We start from the raw sequence: 17383 nt of genomic DNA, 5'->3' as shown, positions 1-17383 counted from the left end.
TTTCATTGTCATTTATACTTGCTGATATCGATTCATATGTTGCTGCTTTCTTATATACATGCTGCAGTACACATGTGTATGTAAATGTACTTTTTTTTCTTTTCTATACTTTTTAAAAGGCCATTTACATATTGGTCAATGATTGTCATGAAGGTACTTGATCCTAATTTGAATTGTATTTTTCTTCATTGCTCTTATATGACTATGCTCCACTGAAATGAACCTTGTTTGAGCCCTAAGGAAGCTCACTATATAGATCTAATGGTGTTGCAGCAAAGCTGATAGCAATGTTAGCATTGTCCATGATCTTATGGAGGGTTACTGAATGGAAATTTGAAATATGGTCTTTGATGTCTGTCTAGAATTTCTTGGTAAGAAACATAAATATGTTAATATTTTTATAGCAGTTAAGTGTTTTTGCTACCTGAAAGCACCACTTTATGGGACTGAAAATTCTCCTTTTTTGTTAAGGCAGTTGAGAAATGAATAATTTTGAATTTGAAATTACTTGTATGAAATCAGTTTCTTTCCAAAATGAATGAGTTCAGGAAAAGTCTTATTGAAATAACATTTTGACAGTATCACTTTCCTGTTACTTAGACCTTTCATGTCTTTCAGTATCTTTGCAGTCTAATGGCTTACTGCTTGTCTGATACATTTTGCTTTTGACCAGAGACATGCTGGGTCTTTGTCATATTTTTTCCCATGCACATCTTATTTTCACCTTCTCTGCCAAGCACTTCCGCTCTCACTTGTCTTTTTCATTGTCTTTCACTCATCCAGTGACTCCTTCTGTCTTTATTATCACCATTTGTATCCTAATCCTTCCACATACAGAAGGATTGGGATGCTTCCATTCATTACTTTTTCTCTTCCTAATAAATGGATGCTTAGTAATCTCTAAGACTGTTACTGCCTAATAATCCACAGACTGTTTTGGTAGGCTTTTTCACAGTTAACTGAGCTATCCAGCTAAGGATTCAAATTTTCTCCTTTCCTGTATTTTCTATAGTCATGTATACTAATACAAGGAGGATGCCCACTGTTACAAGACAAACATGGAAAAACTTTGTAGTACTTTGCATTTGATCTTCATCAGATGTAAGCAATAGCAAGTTCTGAATATATTTTTCTGTTGTTCCTACTCTTCTCAGCAATTCAAAATTGCTGAATAAAAACATCATTTATAATAAATATAACCTAAAACCTTATATAAGAGTTAATAACCTTATAAGAGTCAAATTATCAGAACCTTAGTAAAACACCTTTTCAAAGAAACAATAAAAAATATCTTAAGTTTGTGATTTCATTTACAAAATATTACACACTCTTTTGTAGTCAAAAAGTTTGAAATCATGAACAGAATTTGGTGACAAAATCATTGTAATAAAGTATTAATGCAAACACAAGGTAGAAAAAACAATAGAAAATAAATTAAACCAAAAACCCCAGGTCATCCACTTGAACAGAACATATAACTTACAGTTTTCAAATCTGATTATATGTATAAAAAAAAAATACAAAATCCCCCCTACACCCCCCCCAAAAAAAAAAATAATAACATTCTCTATGTTGCAAATGTTAACTCCTGTTTTAAAATCAGGTAAAACGTCTAGTAAGCACCACACATACAAAAATTCAGGGTGTCAGTCCCTTTTCTACTGAATTGATTTTATATTGTCAGCAACTCTGTTAAGTAATATGTTGCAGTGGTTTTACTCAGGTGGGCAGCCGAGCTCCACCACAACCACTCTCTCATTCCCCCCTCCTCAAAGGGAAAGTGGGAGAAAATATGATGAAAAGGACTTAAGGGAGATAAGGACAGGGAGATCAGTCTACAATTATCATCACAGGCAAAAGAGACTCACTGTAGGGAGATTAGAAGAAAATATTGCCTGTCAATAACAGACTAGAGCAGTGAGAAACAAAGAAAACAAAATAAATACATCTTCCTTCTATCCACCCTCTACCACCTTGTCCCTTCAAGTGGGGGAACAGGGAAAGGGGGCTGCAGTCAGTCCCTAATGCTTCACATCCACCTCTCCCTCACGGACACTCTCCGCCCCTGCTCCAGATAGGGTCCCTCCCATGGGATGCTGTCCTTCCCAAACTGATCCTGCGTGGTTTTCCCACAGGCAGCAGCTCTTCAAGAACTACTCCAGCACGGGTCTCCCACGGCTGGATGGCAGCTCCCCCAGACCCCCTGCTCCTGCGTGGGCTCCTCTCCACAGGCTGCAGGGGAACTGCTGCTGCCTGCCTGGAGCACTTCCTGTCCTCCTTCTGCACTGCCCTTGGGGTCTGCAGGAATGGTTCTCACTCCTCTCTCGCAGCTGCTGTTGTACAGCATGTTTGTTTTTGTTTGTTTGTTTTGTTTTTGTTTTTCCCTTTCTTAAATCTGCTCTCCTAGAGGTGCTAACAACATTGCTTCGGTTCTGTCCAGCAGCAGGCTCCTTTGGAGCCCGCTGAAACTGACCCTTATCTAACTAGTGCAGCTGCTACACTCTTCGTAGAGAGGCCACCCCATGCAGCCCCCTGCTACCAAAACTTTGCCATGTAAACCTACTACATATGTGGCCCCTAACTCTGATTTGGAAATCATCTAAATGTGAGAATAAACCTTGAAATATCTACTTTCAGCATTGCTCTCATATCTCCTGTTGACTGCAGCTTGGATGGTGTTTTTGCACATTCTCTGGATTTCTAGATATACATAAAAATATCAGATAACTTTAGACAGCATAATAAATCAGTTGTTCATGCCCATTCAACTCTTTAGTATACAATTTCACAAACAAATATATCTTGGTGATAGTGATGTTTTTTTTCTCCTTAAAAATAACTCCTCCTGCTATCTGTGTGGGAAAAAAAAAAAAAATAAAATTCAGGCAACCTTTGCAAAGCTCACTATTCCACAAAATCTCTGTAGTAGAGGCTAAAAGCTCATATGGCCTATATGTAATTAGTTCTGAGCTACTTTTAAAAGTCCTAGACTGGAGGCAGTTGTGACATAGTGGAGGAAGTAGAGACTGCAGTTAGAGTACTGCATCCAGGTCTGAGGCCCCCAGTGTAAGAAGGATGAGGACCTGTTAGAGTCGGTCCAGAGGAGGGGCACGAAGATGATCAGAGGGCTGGAGCACCACTCCTATAAAGAAAGGCTAAAACAGATGGGGATGTTCAGTTTGAGGAAGAGAAGGCTCAGGGATGACCTCACTGTAGCCTCTCTTAAAGGGGGTTTTGAGGGGATAGAGACGCTTTACTCAGACAGATAGTGATAGCGGGAATAACTTTAAACTAAAAGAGGGGAGATTTAGTTTAGGTGTTAGCAGGTAATTCTTTACTCAAGGAGTGGTATGGCACTGGCACAGGCTGCCCAGAGAAGCTGTGGATGCATCATCCCCAGAAGTGATCAAGGCTAGTCTGGATGAGGCTTTGAGTAACCTGGACTGGTGGGAAGTGTCCCTGCCCATGGCAGGGGGTTGGAATTAGATGATCTTTAAGGTCCCTTCCAACCTAAGGCATTCTATGACTCTGTGACTGAAAAGGCAGATAGTAGCATATGCATGTCTGTATCTGGGAGATCTGTTTTTAGTATCTAGTATTTAGTACTCTAGTATCTAGAGTACTTCTAATGCTATTTGACAGCGCTTTTAAGGATTCAACTCCCCCTGATTAATACTTACATAGATAGTAAAATAATTTTTCTGTTGCTAATTATTGTGTGCTGACAGTAAGGGGAAGGAATAAATAAACATACTCTGCTTTAATTGGTAATTTTTTGCTAGGCTTTCTCAAAGCCCGAGATGCAAAACTCAAGAAGTATATGTGCTGTAGTAGGCCCTGTAATTCTTATAACTGCAATTTGCTGATCCAAAGATTGAACATGAAAATGATTGATTATGTGTCAAAGTGGGGATTTGCTTTGCCTAGAAATCAACTTGCCTGACTCCAGTAATTAATTGCATGGGCCACTCAGTATGAACTGGCGGCAGAATCCTGTCATTTTTATTTGGCCACATTTTGCATAAAGTATAAATGTCAGACATAGGCCTGAGAGTAAGTATTTAAGACACCAATAAATTAAGAAGTTTTGAAATATTTTGAATAAATTCTCTAATGTTCTGTATGGTCATCTTCATATAGGCAAGCTACATGCAAAAAATAATCTCTGCACAAGTTTATTTTTTTAGCCAGTTGGCAATGTATTTATAAAGGAAAACTAGTACAAGACAATATAGAATCAGGCTTTTTCATATGCCTTGAAAGTTATGATGATGTGATCATTTTGAAGCAGTGTAATTGATGTGGCCAGACTATGCATCTGAGAAGCGTAAACTTTCAGCTCTGTCTCCAAGAGGAATACTATTTTATTTAAAGATTTTTTTCTTCCAACTGAACAAGGACTCTGTCATGAAACTGAAATTTCTGTATTCCTCTCCCATTTTTCCTGTAGTGTAGATGTAACCAAATAATAATCAAAAAGATTTTTGTAAAAAGTCATTGAACCTGTGCAATCAAAGGAGTTATTTCAATTTTTTTTCTCTCTTTACTCTCCCCACTCCCACTTCTCTGTCTTGCTTTTTGTGTCTGAATTTTGAGCCTGAAACACTAAAACTTAGATAAACAAAGCTCTCTTTCTCTATTCTGTTATTTATAGAAAATCCCAAAGAGGATTTTCAGTAATTTCCAGTAAGTATACAATATAATGCTTTGTCTGAAGCCCATATAACATTTAGAAGCTAGATCTCCCTGATGTATACAATTTTTATTCCTTATCAGCTTTTTTCATTCTGTCAGAACACAGGACTGTAAGAGACCTCCAGGGTCATCAAATTCAGTATTGTGCTATCACAGGCAACAACATTATTCCAACCCTTTTATGACTCAATGAGCTCAATCTTAAAATTAACTATCTGGGATTTGGAGCAATTGGAGCTGTATCTATTTGACAATGAACTGCTAAATGTTGCAGATTTGTGATTTTGACCTGAAATTCTAGCCTGGCCAACAAAAAAAAAAAGATCGTGATGTATCTCTGTATCTCTGTGTATGTAACTACAGTACAGTTTACATGTTTAGGGATGTTGCAAAATAAAATCTCTGCATGAATAATATAGAACTACAGGTAGCTCAGAACTGATGATACTGTAACTGTGGCAACACAAAGCTTAAAATTACTAGTAAGAAAAGAATAAATGTTACTGTTCCCTCCCCCTATTTTAAAATGATCTGATTGATTGGATATGCCAGTTGCTGTAGCTTTCAGTTGATTTTATATAGGTGCAGTAAGAGTAAAAGGTTTATTGCTCATGATATATCTGAATAACAATCAGAATATGGCATACATTTTATTAGATATTAATGGTATTCAGGAAGTTTGGCATTTATTTTACAGGCTCATGTTGAGTAATACTTAATGCACAAAATGCCCTCAAAGCCAACGGGAATTTTTTGTGGTGTCTGAAGCTACATAGCAGAATCAACAGTGTCAAATCATATCCATTAATCAAAGCACTCAGGTGAACATTAGTAGCTGTTCCATTTGTGCCAGTCATCTTTTTCACCTTGTTACCATAAAACTTGGCTTCCCTGCCAATAACTGCTTATTATCTGAGTCAAGCACCATTTAGGTCAAACCACAGTAGTTGCAAGGTGATTCTTCCTCTCTAGTGTTTACTAGTGGTGTATTTTTCCCCTTCTTTTCTTTTCAAATTGAGAAACTCACAACCCCAAATGAGGTGTCAATAACTCATTTGTTGGTGTTGTTCTCAACAACACATGAAAGTAAGAGTGGAAGTGAAAATAGCACTACTCTAGGTGAGGAGCTATCAGAGATATGTCTGATAGCAGCCTGTGTTGTCCGCAGAATGGACTTGGATTTGCTTAGGCTTCCATGTTCCCCAAAGTAGATTTAAAAAAAGAGTTTAGCCAAAAGCCAGTTTTTAGCACAATGTAAACAAGGCAAGTCAACTTTTTAAGGAGAGAATTCACTCACTGAGTCAGACAGAATGCTTCTTCTAGTCCCTTCAGTCTCCTTCGAGACCTAGCTAGACCTAGCTGCCCTGCTACTCAGTGTCACACTGTGACAATCTTTTCTATTTCTTCCTCTTCCAGTCTATCTTTCAAGTCTGTCTCCCAAGGGAGGGATCACTTCCCCCCCACCCCCCCCCCACACACACCTTGTAGAGGGTTTTATCTGACCCATTTCTAGTAGAAATCTGTCTTTGCAAAAGAAACACACACAAACTGTTTCTAAGAAAATACAGATCTATTCCAATAGCCAATAAAGGGAGTAAATTTTGAGACCTACCCTTCTGATAACATAGGTGTTTAGCCTTCTGGCCTGTAACTGTGCATAGGTCATCTGCTTTGCCAGTTAGACAAGTAAGCATTTGAACTTTTATCAGAATCATACAGAAAAGAAAGGCAATGCCCCTGTCTCCTTTAATGAGGCAATATAGCAGGAAGTCACACAAGTAGGACAGAGCTGAGTTAAATTTTCTTTCTGTTTCTGAGGCAATTTTAAATTTATTTTTCCTACACGATGAATGCCCTGTCAGATTGCAAAGTTTTTGGAGGATGAGTACTATCACTTAAAATTATTCTATTTTTTAAGGTGTGATTCATTAGGCCAGAAGGTACTTGGGAAGGATCAGACATCACAGTTCATCATCATCAGACATCATCAGTTCACTCACCAAATGCACAAGGTGAGGGAGCCCTCTGAATGCATGGTAACAAAATTATGAAACACTGCAGTTGTCACTGATGCCTCCTGCTCTGGGGGGGGGGAGGGGAGGGAGGGAAGTTTTACATGTGATTATCACTTCTTTGAAAAATACTCTGGCTGCTTAATTCTTAATTAAAAAAAATCTTCAGTAAGAATTCCCAACTTTGTGTATGACAATACACATAAACAGTTCTGGTCATGGTTTCAAACAGAGGGAATTCCTGGGAACTTTTTGATAGCTTTTCCACTAGGAGGTTGCTCTGTTGCTTTAACAGGAGAATCTCCAAAGAGAGCTTGGTGATGCTTAGGTTCCTGTGCTCTTTCATGGATCTTGCCTAGAAATGAATTATCACAACGTTTTATATCAGCCAGGGCTGTGCTTGTGCTGTTGGTTTTGTTTTTGTCTCTTTCATGTAACACATCTATAGTAATGAATTTTATATCTCCAAAACTACTGCATGAATGTTATGATGCTGACTGAAGTTATAGATACAAGAAAACTTTGTCTTATATATAAAAAAGCCTGTTGTGATAAAAAAAAAAAAAAAAAAAAAAAAAAAAAAACACAAAAAACTAAACTAGTTAAGAAGGGTTAAATGAAGATGCATAAATGGGGACTTACAGATCCTGTAATTAAAGTAAACCAACAGCTATTAATCTTGCAGTCTTGCAGGAGAAAGTGTTGCAGCATAAATCTTTGATAAATTAGTGTACAAGGGTGCTTCTGCTATTAATGCTGCTTCTTTTTGGCATTGTCAGTGTTCCTTTTGTCTTAATCTCTGTATTATAACCACTCCAACAAAAAAAGCAAAATGGGAAAAATTGTACCTCTTATCTCGTGAACCTACCACCAGGCAGTAGATATATATTTCACAAGAAATATGTATTTCACTGTATTTCATATAGTGCATAGCTATATATTGTGGCCAAGAAGGCCAACAGCATCCTGGCTTGCATAAGAAGCAGTGTGGCCAGCAGGGCTAGGGAGGTGATCGTCCCCCTGTACTCGGCTCTGGTGAGGCCGCACCTCGAGTACTGTGTTCAGTTTTGGGCCCCTCGCCACAAGAAGGACATCGAGGTGCTTGAGCGGGTCCAGAGAAGGGCGAAGAAGCTGGTGAGGGGCCTGGAGAGCAAGTCCTACGAGGAGCAGCTGAGGGAGCTGGGCTTGTTCAGCCTGGAGAAAAGGAGGCTCAGGGGCGACCCTATCGCTCTCTACAGGTACCCTAAAGGAGGCTGTAGCGAGGTGGGGGTTGGTCTGTTCTCCCATGTGCCTGGTGACCGGACGAGGGGGAATGGGCTAAAGTTGCACCAGGGGAATTTTAGGCTGGATCTTAGGAAGAACTTCTTTACCGAAAGGGTTGTTAGACACTGGAACAGGCTGCCCAGGGAGGTGGTGGAGTCACCATCCCTGGAAGTCTTTAAAAGATGTTTAGATGTAGAGCTTAGGGATATGGTTTAGTGGGGACAGTTAGTGTTAGGTTAGAGGTTGGACTCGATGATCTTGAGGTCTCTTCCAACCTAGAAATTCTGTGATTCTGTGATTGCATGAAATTCAGATGAAATTACGGAACCAACTTTACTTCTGCAAGAGATAAAACTGGAAGCTCTGTGAACAATTCCTATATGACACAGCTCTCCTATTAGGTTCTATGCCACTAATAGAACTTCACATCAAGATGAGTATCTGTCACAAACAACCTCCTATTTCTCTGTGAGATTTAGATTAAGATGTAAGAAATGAATGCTTTCTTGGACAAGAAACTTTTAAATGCCATCTGCAATATACCAATAAAGCACATGCAATGGAAAAAAATCATTATCTTAGATCAATCCTCACAAAAGAAAAAAAAAAAAGTGATAATAGCTCTTAGAACCAGTCATATCATAAAATATTAAGGCATAAAATAATATTAACAAATAATAATTTCTGAGATTGGCATTATTCTGAATGTTAACCTTTTGTTATCTCCACTGTTTCTTTTCCTTCATTTCTTCTTGCTGCCAAGAATCTCTGATAAAAATAGTTCATCCTTTTTGAAGACCGATATTGTAATTAGCCATTATATTTGTGTTACTATATTATTTTTCACTGTGCAAATTAAAAGAAAAAAAGGAGAAATAAAGAGAAGTAAAACAAAAACGTGAAACTCCTGACTCTGAATGAACATACACTGTTTGTTCATTGGTTGTTCACTGGTTGAGAAGGGAAAGGGAAAAGAAGAACCATAGTTCCAGATGTCCATACACTGTAGGATTTGTGAACTACAGATATGTACTGAGTCCAAGAGCAACAAGTCCTACACCCAACAAAAGAGGCCAAGCTTAAAAGAATTGTATATTGAATATACATATATATACATATATATATAATGCATATATATAATGTATATTGAAAAGAATTTTTCAATATACAAGGCATGCTGCTTTTTTTTTTTTTTTCAAATATGCAATGGCTGCTGCTTTTTCTTTCTTAACTTTCAGATTTTTGCTTCAGTCAGTAGTTCCTAGATTCAGTTACAGTTACTGAATGAGAGCAGTTCTCTGCTCAAATTTTTCTTTGCTTTATTTGCAATAAGAGGAAGGAAGAGGAAAAGAAAAAAAAAAAACACCATGGGAATGTGTGGCTGGTGTGCTGTCATCTTGAGGAACTACTGTTTAGTGTTGATCAATTTGTTTAAGACTTCTCAGAAAATTAGGGGGAGTAAAGAAGGCACATGTGTTCTCAGTTCCATAGTGAGACCAGAAAACTGAACAATAAATAAATTACTAGTTTTCATCAACTCAAAATCAAATATTTTCCCAGAGTTTTCACTGAAGTAAAGTAGTTGGTTTGAATTTTTGTTTGAAGAAATACAGATTTTTCCTTTAATTAAATTAATTCAATTTTCGGGTCATTTTTAAGTCATAGAAAATGTAGAAACAAAACCCATGTTTCAATAAAAAATGAAAAGAAGCCCTCCCCTCCCTCCCCCCCCTGCGTCTAAGCAATGGTTGGGACAGTCCCTTGGAGCACAGGAGACAGTTAAAAATCAAACCTTATTGTTATTTAGAGGAGAGATTTGAACCAAAGTCTCTCTGTCACTTAAAAGAATTCCTCATCCAACAGCTGTTGTTTTGTCCACCCACCACTATGTTTTCTTTCACAAAAAAGCTGTCCATCTGTGGCCAGTTGTCTGATGACAGGACCGTCTGTGCTTTGCCAAGCAGAAACCAAATGTTACAGCCATTATGGCCAATTATATTTACTTCTTTTATGAATGTGTCATATTCTTATCTATCCTTTCTAAGTTATACTTCTAGATAAATGAGTCATGGAGAGATATTACAAATTATCCATGTAGTAACATGGATAATCTGTTAGGAAAAAAAAAAAAAGTTTCCAAGTTGGTCCTGTGCCCTGGGAGCGAAACCCACAGAAGCAGGGGAGATGTGCTCAGAGCATCAGCCTCAGTGCATCCATGCATTGCACATGTTCAGCATACAGCCCTCCTGTACCTGGGGACAGCATGAACCTGTGTTCCTCTGGGCTTCTTGAACACTGCTGAACATATGACCTCCTGTTTCTCCACACAAACAAGTGCAAACAAAGTGCCATACTGGAACATCCCAAATATAGTCCTATTGGAAATGATATAGCTAATATTTTCTGATCATGTAGTACCTTAAAAATTTTATATAGGTTTCTTACAAACAAGGATGGGTCTGATGGAAGATATGCACTCCTTCCTGTAAAACCTCATTCACTCTTTCCTTCTTCTGGAAATGAATGAGGGCTAACATCCACAGTGGAGTCTTTCAGTACATAATGTCTTTTGAGAATTGTTTTTTTCCAAGATATTTTATGCTATTTTAATTCTTAAGGTTCCAACTTCAGTATTACTTTTTTTTTTTTTTCCTCCAAGTAAAGAACATATAGTAAGGGACAGTTCAGAGATGCCTGTTTATATTTTATGTTGATTACAAATTTCATCCTTCAAAAACTCGACAGTAAGGAATGAAGGCTAAGCTTTGTATGTCTCTGTCAGCCTCTCAGGAAGCAGCCTTTAACAATCTTTAAAAAGAGCCTTGGCAAGTTTCTAGTTTAATTCTTTAGAAAATTTACAACCATTTAATATGTACCTGAGTTTAATTTGTACCTGAGTTTAATTTGTACCTGAACAATGTCTGCTGGTTATTGAAATATGAGTTTGAAGATATTTGGGGCTTTCTTTTTATCTACTCCTTTGGTTCCAAATCCCAAGAAATACCAAAATAAGCAGGAATGATAAATAAAGTAATTGCTTAGAGTACCAAAAAGACAGGAGATAGTGTTTAAAAAAAAAAAAAAATAAAGTATGAGATTAATGTATCAAACAATTCATCATAGCAGCTTGTGTCTATTCTGTCTAGTATCGTGCACAGAATGAAGTTTGACTTAACTAGTATTGTCAGTGTTTTGGTAAATTTGGTATTCTTAAATGCACTTTACTGCAGATTTGAAGCATTTTAATAATCCCCACAAAAGGAAAAATAGCTGTATTTATGCATACTGATCAAACTCCTCCAAATTATCCCCCACCTCTATGGTGAGCTGTCACCTCTTAACTTGCCTAGTAATAGTCATTTTATAGTGTATATTAGCAGGGATAGAATTTTATCTAGCAAAAAATAATTAAGCAAGTGCAATGGTTAAAAAGCAAACCCAATATAACTATTGTTATCAGATACGCAAAATTGTGGAAGTATTGCAAACAACTGAAAAATGCATTCATTGTATGGAACACTGAATATGAAACAAATGTGGTGCCACTGATCATTTGCAATTTGATTTAACCAAGATATCTTGATTCACTGCTTATTAGTATGCTAAGTACAAAAAGAACTATCTGGGTGTATTTGTTTATTTGTCAGAGAGGCTTAAACATGCACAGAGCAAAATGGATAGGCTTCAAGAGCACCTGGTTGTTTGCTTTACAGAATAATTAAGAACCCATAGGCTCCCAAATGAATGCAAAGATTTAGCACTATTTCTCTTTCTTAAGAAAGAAAATGTGGGTGAATTTTGTTGTTGTTTTAAGTAAATGGATATAATCTAGAATAAAACTAAGGTTTTACAAAGATTGGATTTTTTTTTTAAATAAAAACCTATCACCGTAATAGAATGGGACAGAATTAATTTAATAAATAAAAACCTGTTCCTGATTTTTGTGATTTTATATTTTTTAAATCTTGATTGCTTATTTTAACAGCTGAGTATTCACATGCACTTCTCCAGATTAAAATTCAAATATCCTGGCTTTGGTTTTTGTCTTTGTTTTGTGAAAGTTTATTTATGCCGCTTTAGTCATCACTGTCTGCATCTAAACAGCGGACTTTCAGTTTTGTAGCATAAATCTCTACCACTAAAGCTATAGGGTTATAATTATCACAGATGGCAACAGAAATAAGTTGTTATCACAGTGGGCCAGGTGCTCACAGAAAGATACATTGCACAATACACCAGTCAGTTATGTATTTATGAGTAGCCACATTTCACAGAGAACATAGATGACTACTTAAATGAAGGAGTTCCTTTCTTGAAGGCACTGTGACTTAAGTTACAGATCTACCATGTTACTGATTTCAATAACCTGCATTTAAAGGGAGGGAGTTGCAGCTTATAAAGGAAGTGAAATATACAGTGGAACAATAATTACCTGGGAAAGGTGGTCATTAATTTTGGTCCCTTAATACTGCAAGCTTTTAAATTGGCTGTTGGCTTTTTTTAGTTGATAGGCTTCTTCCCTCCCTCTTCCCTTTACCTTGCCGAATTACAACAAAGAAGATACACAAATGACTGAGATGTGTTTGCAGGTTTGCAGTGACCCAGCTTTACAAAACACCCTCCCCCCCCCCCCCCCCCCCCCCCAGGAGGACTACTTCCATCTCCTTCTGAAAAAGAGGTTTGGTAAGAAAATTAGAATAGACATATCTTATACAAATGTGAAATAATTTTAATATTTCCTTTCTATCATTCCTGAACTCTTGGAGACGGAGGGATAAAAATGGTTTAGGAGAAGAAATTGCACAAAAGGTATTTCCCAAGCAACATGACTACATAAACAAAATTCAGATGCTTTCTATCAGTTCTATGTTCTTCTCAATATTAGTTTTGTAAAGATAAGCGTGTTAAGTAGTACATTTTAAATCTAGAAATTAATTCCATGTGGGAAGAAATACTAAATGCAAATATGCATGCAGAAGAGGTTTTGTTTGCTTATTAATACCAAAATTACAGCTGATAATATCTCTTGTATGAGGATTGATATGGAAATGTAGTATAGTTTGGTAAGTTATTGGGCTTAACTTAATGTATTTCTCCAGGAATAAATATTTTTTTTCTTTTTTTTTTTTTTTTTTTCCCCTTAAGTGTAGGAAATTACAAGAACAACCTGGTAAAGAAACAATGCATAAAATGGTGTTGTTTTGGTGCTGATCTCCCTTTCCTGTTCCTGCATGTTGCCTGATGTCTAGCAATACTTGGGATGGCTTATAGTGTCTGCTTCTTGGCAAAATGATATAGCAGAAGTCTTTAGGGGCTGTGGAAGCATAACGCAACCCTGAAGCCTTGCTTTTGTGTGTTTTGTTTGTTTCCTTCTCCTCACACAAAGGCAAAGAGAGCATTTAGATGTATCATTAAAAGCTCCTCACAGGCATTTTGGGAGTCTGCAAGGACAGTCAGTGCTGCTCTGGCAATTATTAGGCAACAGTGCATGTCAGGATCTGAATTCCTGTATTTTCATTGTACCCATAATAATTTTATTGAAGTTTAAGGCAGATATATATGTGTCACCTGAAGTCAGATTTCTAGGTTACTGTAAACCATATACCTGTGTTTAACAGGAAATAAGCAGGTCCTGTCAAATAGGCACACTGCCTATGCAAAATACAATGTTCTATTATTCCCTGAAGCATCCTCATTATTTCTGTGATGAGCCTATGCTTGAATTTACTTTTGTCAATTTTCAGTTGGGATTTTTGCTATATTTCTCATGATTAATTATATTCTTTCTCTCAGCACAAGACTTTCAGATACTCTGATTTCATTCAATTCTTCTTAACAGATTACAGGACTAATACTTCACTCTGTTGCAGAAACTTTAAACTAGATTAATAATCCTGTATGCATCTGAGAACCAGCTTTGTCAATCCAAAATTTAAAAGACCTCAAGCCTTGTCATATACCACCATAAGTGGTCATAGATTTGATTAAGGTTATGGAGATATATGGTTTTATTGGATAGGAGAATCATGTTTTCTGCCTTTTTAATTTTCAGCCTTTTTATCGTGGAGTATCTACTTCCCTGCAGCCCATGGAGAAACTACATGAGCACAGATGTCAATACTACAGCCCTTAGAAGACTACAAGCAGGAGGATGTGCCCTGAAGGAAGCTGCTGCCTGTTGGAAGGATCCAACCCCTACTACCCATCCTTCTGTGCCACTTAGGAGGATAATAGGTAGAGGAGTTGAGGGAATATGAAGTTGAGCCTGAGAAAAAGCGGGGGGGGGAGGGAGAAATGTGGGAAGGTGTCTTATTTTCTACCTGTTTCTCACCATCCACAGTTCTATTTTTAACTAACAACAAATTAAGTTAATCTTACCAAAGCTGAGCCTGTTTTGAACACTTGAAAATTAGCAAAATACAATATATTAACATCATCATAACTCAATATATCATGTTGCAAATGGTTACCTGTAATGAGAAATTTTAGCTTAAATGAAATCTTAAATGAAAAAATAACTACACAGTATAGTTGAGATACTTACTGTTCATCTAGGAAGAAAGTATGCCGAGTTTAAAAAAAAAAAATGCAATGACGATAGAATAACTAGGTTGCCATTGAAATTAGTGATTAGTAGGCGAGAAAAAAAGCCCCAAGGAGATATGGAAGGCCATTGAAAGAACCTTCTTTCAAATTAAGTTGAGACATTTCAAGAAATTGCCTGGCCTCCAGGAGTCAATACCTGAGAGATTTGTTTATCTCTCAGGTTTATCTCTGCAAGGCAATGTAGGGGCAGGAAAATTATTCTTTCAGTTAGCTTCACTTCAAGGACAACTGCTCTCATGAAACTGATGAATATTTGTGTCTAAATCACTAAATACAAAAGAACAGTCAACAACCATAACAATAGCAACAACAAAAACAACAAAAACAACAAAAAGAGCCAAGGGAAACAGAACAGGTATCATGTTGTAAGGGGCAAAAACCTGAAAAACATGGTACCACGTGCTTAGGTAGGATGTGATGCTTCACCTTCAGCACAATCAAAGCAATTGAGAAATACACAGAAAATGAAAGCCACATAGACAGTCCTGCAAGAGATGAAAGTGCATAATATTGTTCTAATATTTTCTTGGTATTCTTATCAATATCATTATAAAACTAGAGATGTAAACTATCTGTATCCAGAGACTTCTTTAATCACATCTTCCAACATTCTTACCATTGCTAACATGATACTTACATCTATTTTCCTTCAGTTCCTCCGCTCCACTGCCAGTAAAATGAGTTTTGGAATTTACTTTTATTCTCATTTCCAATTAAAAGAGTTATATGTATTTTCATCTTCACAAGCATTGTTGGCCACATTGCTGCTCTAAAAGCTTCTTTTCTTCAAAGAAACAAATAAAATGACCCTTACTTAGGTTGAAATGATGGAATACCATCTCAACAATTTGAAACAAAACCTCAGTAAATGACAATTGAGGAAGAAAGATGCATTTGTGGTTGTGTTTAAAAGAAGTAGAGTCCAAAAGCATAGTGCTAAATCTGTCTCTGAGGACTTCTTTATAATGAGATAAAGAATCAGAGCAATGATTACAGTAATTCTGATCAAAATAATTTCCAGGAAGTTTACATAACCTACTTTACAAGTAGCAATTAGAATTTAGAATGGTACCACCTGCTATTTAGTCCCATCATAATTGGTCCCACCCAAAATTCTTGCAAAGAACAGACGGCCATGCTGTTAGCAGCTATCCTGTTCTTATTCGGGGTTACGTGTGAAACAGGAGCCTTTTATTGTCCTGCCTTTGCTGCACAAATAAATACAATTTTTTGAAGTCTGAAAGTCCCAAAATGTATCACAGCAAGAGTCTATCAATATCCATTACTTTATCAGTATGTGTGCCTGATATGGATGGTATGCCATGTTTCACTTTCATTTTCTTTCTCTCCATCTCTCTGTACCTGAAGTTAGCCAGTTATGCTTCAGTACAGCAAAATAATATAGCATAAATTGTCAGGGTTTGGTATGGCTTGAGTCACTGTTATTGGTCTACAGATGATTTTTTTTGAGTTGGATATTCCTGGAGATAGCCAGTTATAATTTCAGATATCAGTCTGCTACTGGAAAAGGACAACAAATGACATCTTTATGCTATCACAGTTTGGAATTTTTACTGTAAGGGAAAACAATGATGAAGCTGCAATTACATGAAAGTCCCAGCATCTTTATATTTTCTTAGGGGGTATATTTCATGCTTCTTCAAAATGACTTCTGGATGCTGCAGAAAAAAATGTGCTCCTGAATAACAAAATTGCTGAGATTTATAGAAATACACCAAATTGAAGGTATGCAAAAGATCAGTGTTGCTTACAATTTACTTTTTTTGCTACAAAATGATATAGCCATTCAATGATAAAAGCTAGTGCTATAATAGAAGACATAATATTATAGCATCAACCTTCAACTTGAATGCTTATGTTTTCTTTTCATTTTCTTTTTCAAATCTAACTCTTAACAATTTATTTTTTATATATATATTCTGAATGGCAAGCAGCTTAGTATATGGAATGGTTCCAATATTTCAGGATAGTGAAATTCTTCTTCTAGGAAAAAACTAATACTGAATATTGAATATATTTCTTGCAGAGAAAGTCTCTCTCTCAGTCTTTCTTCTTTCCTAGTTTTAAACTCTTTCTCCACATGATCTCCCTCCTGTTGCTGTAGTGTGTCAAATCTTGGTATACATTTTTTCTCCAACCCAGATGAAACCACTGAAGCTACGTGAGAATTCACTCTCGTCTAAACCAAAAACAAACAGACAAACAAACAAAACAAATAGAAATAACAAAAAAAAAAAAAAAAAAAAAAAAAAAAACAACAGAGATAGCATCCATTAGTCTGTGCTTTCCATTAAGATTTCTGAAAGTGAATCTTAAGGAATAGTCCCTGGAAACATACAGGAAAATGTGGAAGGAACAAAGAAAACAAACAAACAAACAAACAATAGGCTTACAGGGATCTGAAGTCTTTGTTTTTGCTATTATCTTTGTGAAGCTTAACCAGCCTTTATCTGGTCACCTAGAAGGTGATGTAAACTGGCAGCACAAATGGTAGATGATGCACTCTTAAATTATCAGTAATAAATAAATTGACAAATAAATGAACTATCTGCTTCTCATCTTTGTTCATCTTGTGTTACTAGAAATCTGTGTACTGGCTTTGTTCTAGGACCAAGACTAATAAATGTGTTTCTCTAACTCACCAGATTGATATTTGTGAGCTTCTCTACTATGTGGGTTGTGGGTTTTTTTCAGGTTAGGTTGGTTTGTTATTGATTATTATCAAACCTATTCCTAACCATTCCAATGTTAGGATCTGTCAGTAAACTATTTTGTTATCCATTCTT

At 36.7% G+C, this 17383-nt stretch overlaps 1 long non-coding RNA gene across 2 annotated transcripts in view; it reads left to right on the top strand.

Annotated features, from left to right (window-relative positions):
- Positions 1-16855, top strand: part of LOC140001944 (uncharacterized) — a 40852-nt gene extending 23997 nt beyond the window's left edge. The window contains exons 4-5 of one of the 2 annotated variants that reach the window (XR_011807759.1): positions 6614-6707; positions 14023-16855. This is a non-coding gene — a long non-coding RNA (uncharacterized lncRNA). The remainder of the gene's footprint in view (positions 1-6613; positions 6708-14022) is intronic. The other variant, XR_011807760.1, reaches the window with a different exon arrangement.
- The last annotated feature ends 528 nt before the right edge of the window (positions 16856-17383 follow it).

The sequence above is a fragment of the Anas platyrhynchos genome, chromosome 2, assembly GCF_047663525.1.
Source record: "Anas platyrhynchos isolate ZD024472 breed Pekin duck chromosome 2, IASCAAS_PekinDuck_T2T, whole genome shotgun sequence".
Taxonomy (NCBI): domain Eukaryota; kingdom Metazoa; phylum Chordata; class Aves; order Anseriformes; family Anatidae; genus Anas; species Anas platyrhynchos.
This window is presented reverse-complemented; position numbering and strand designations above follow the sequence as displayed.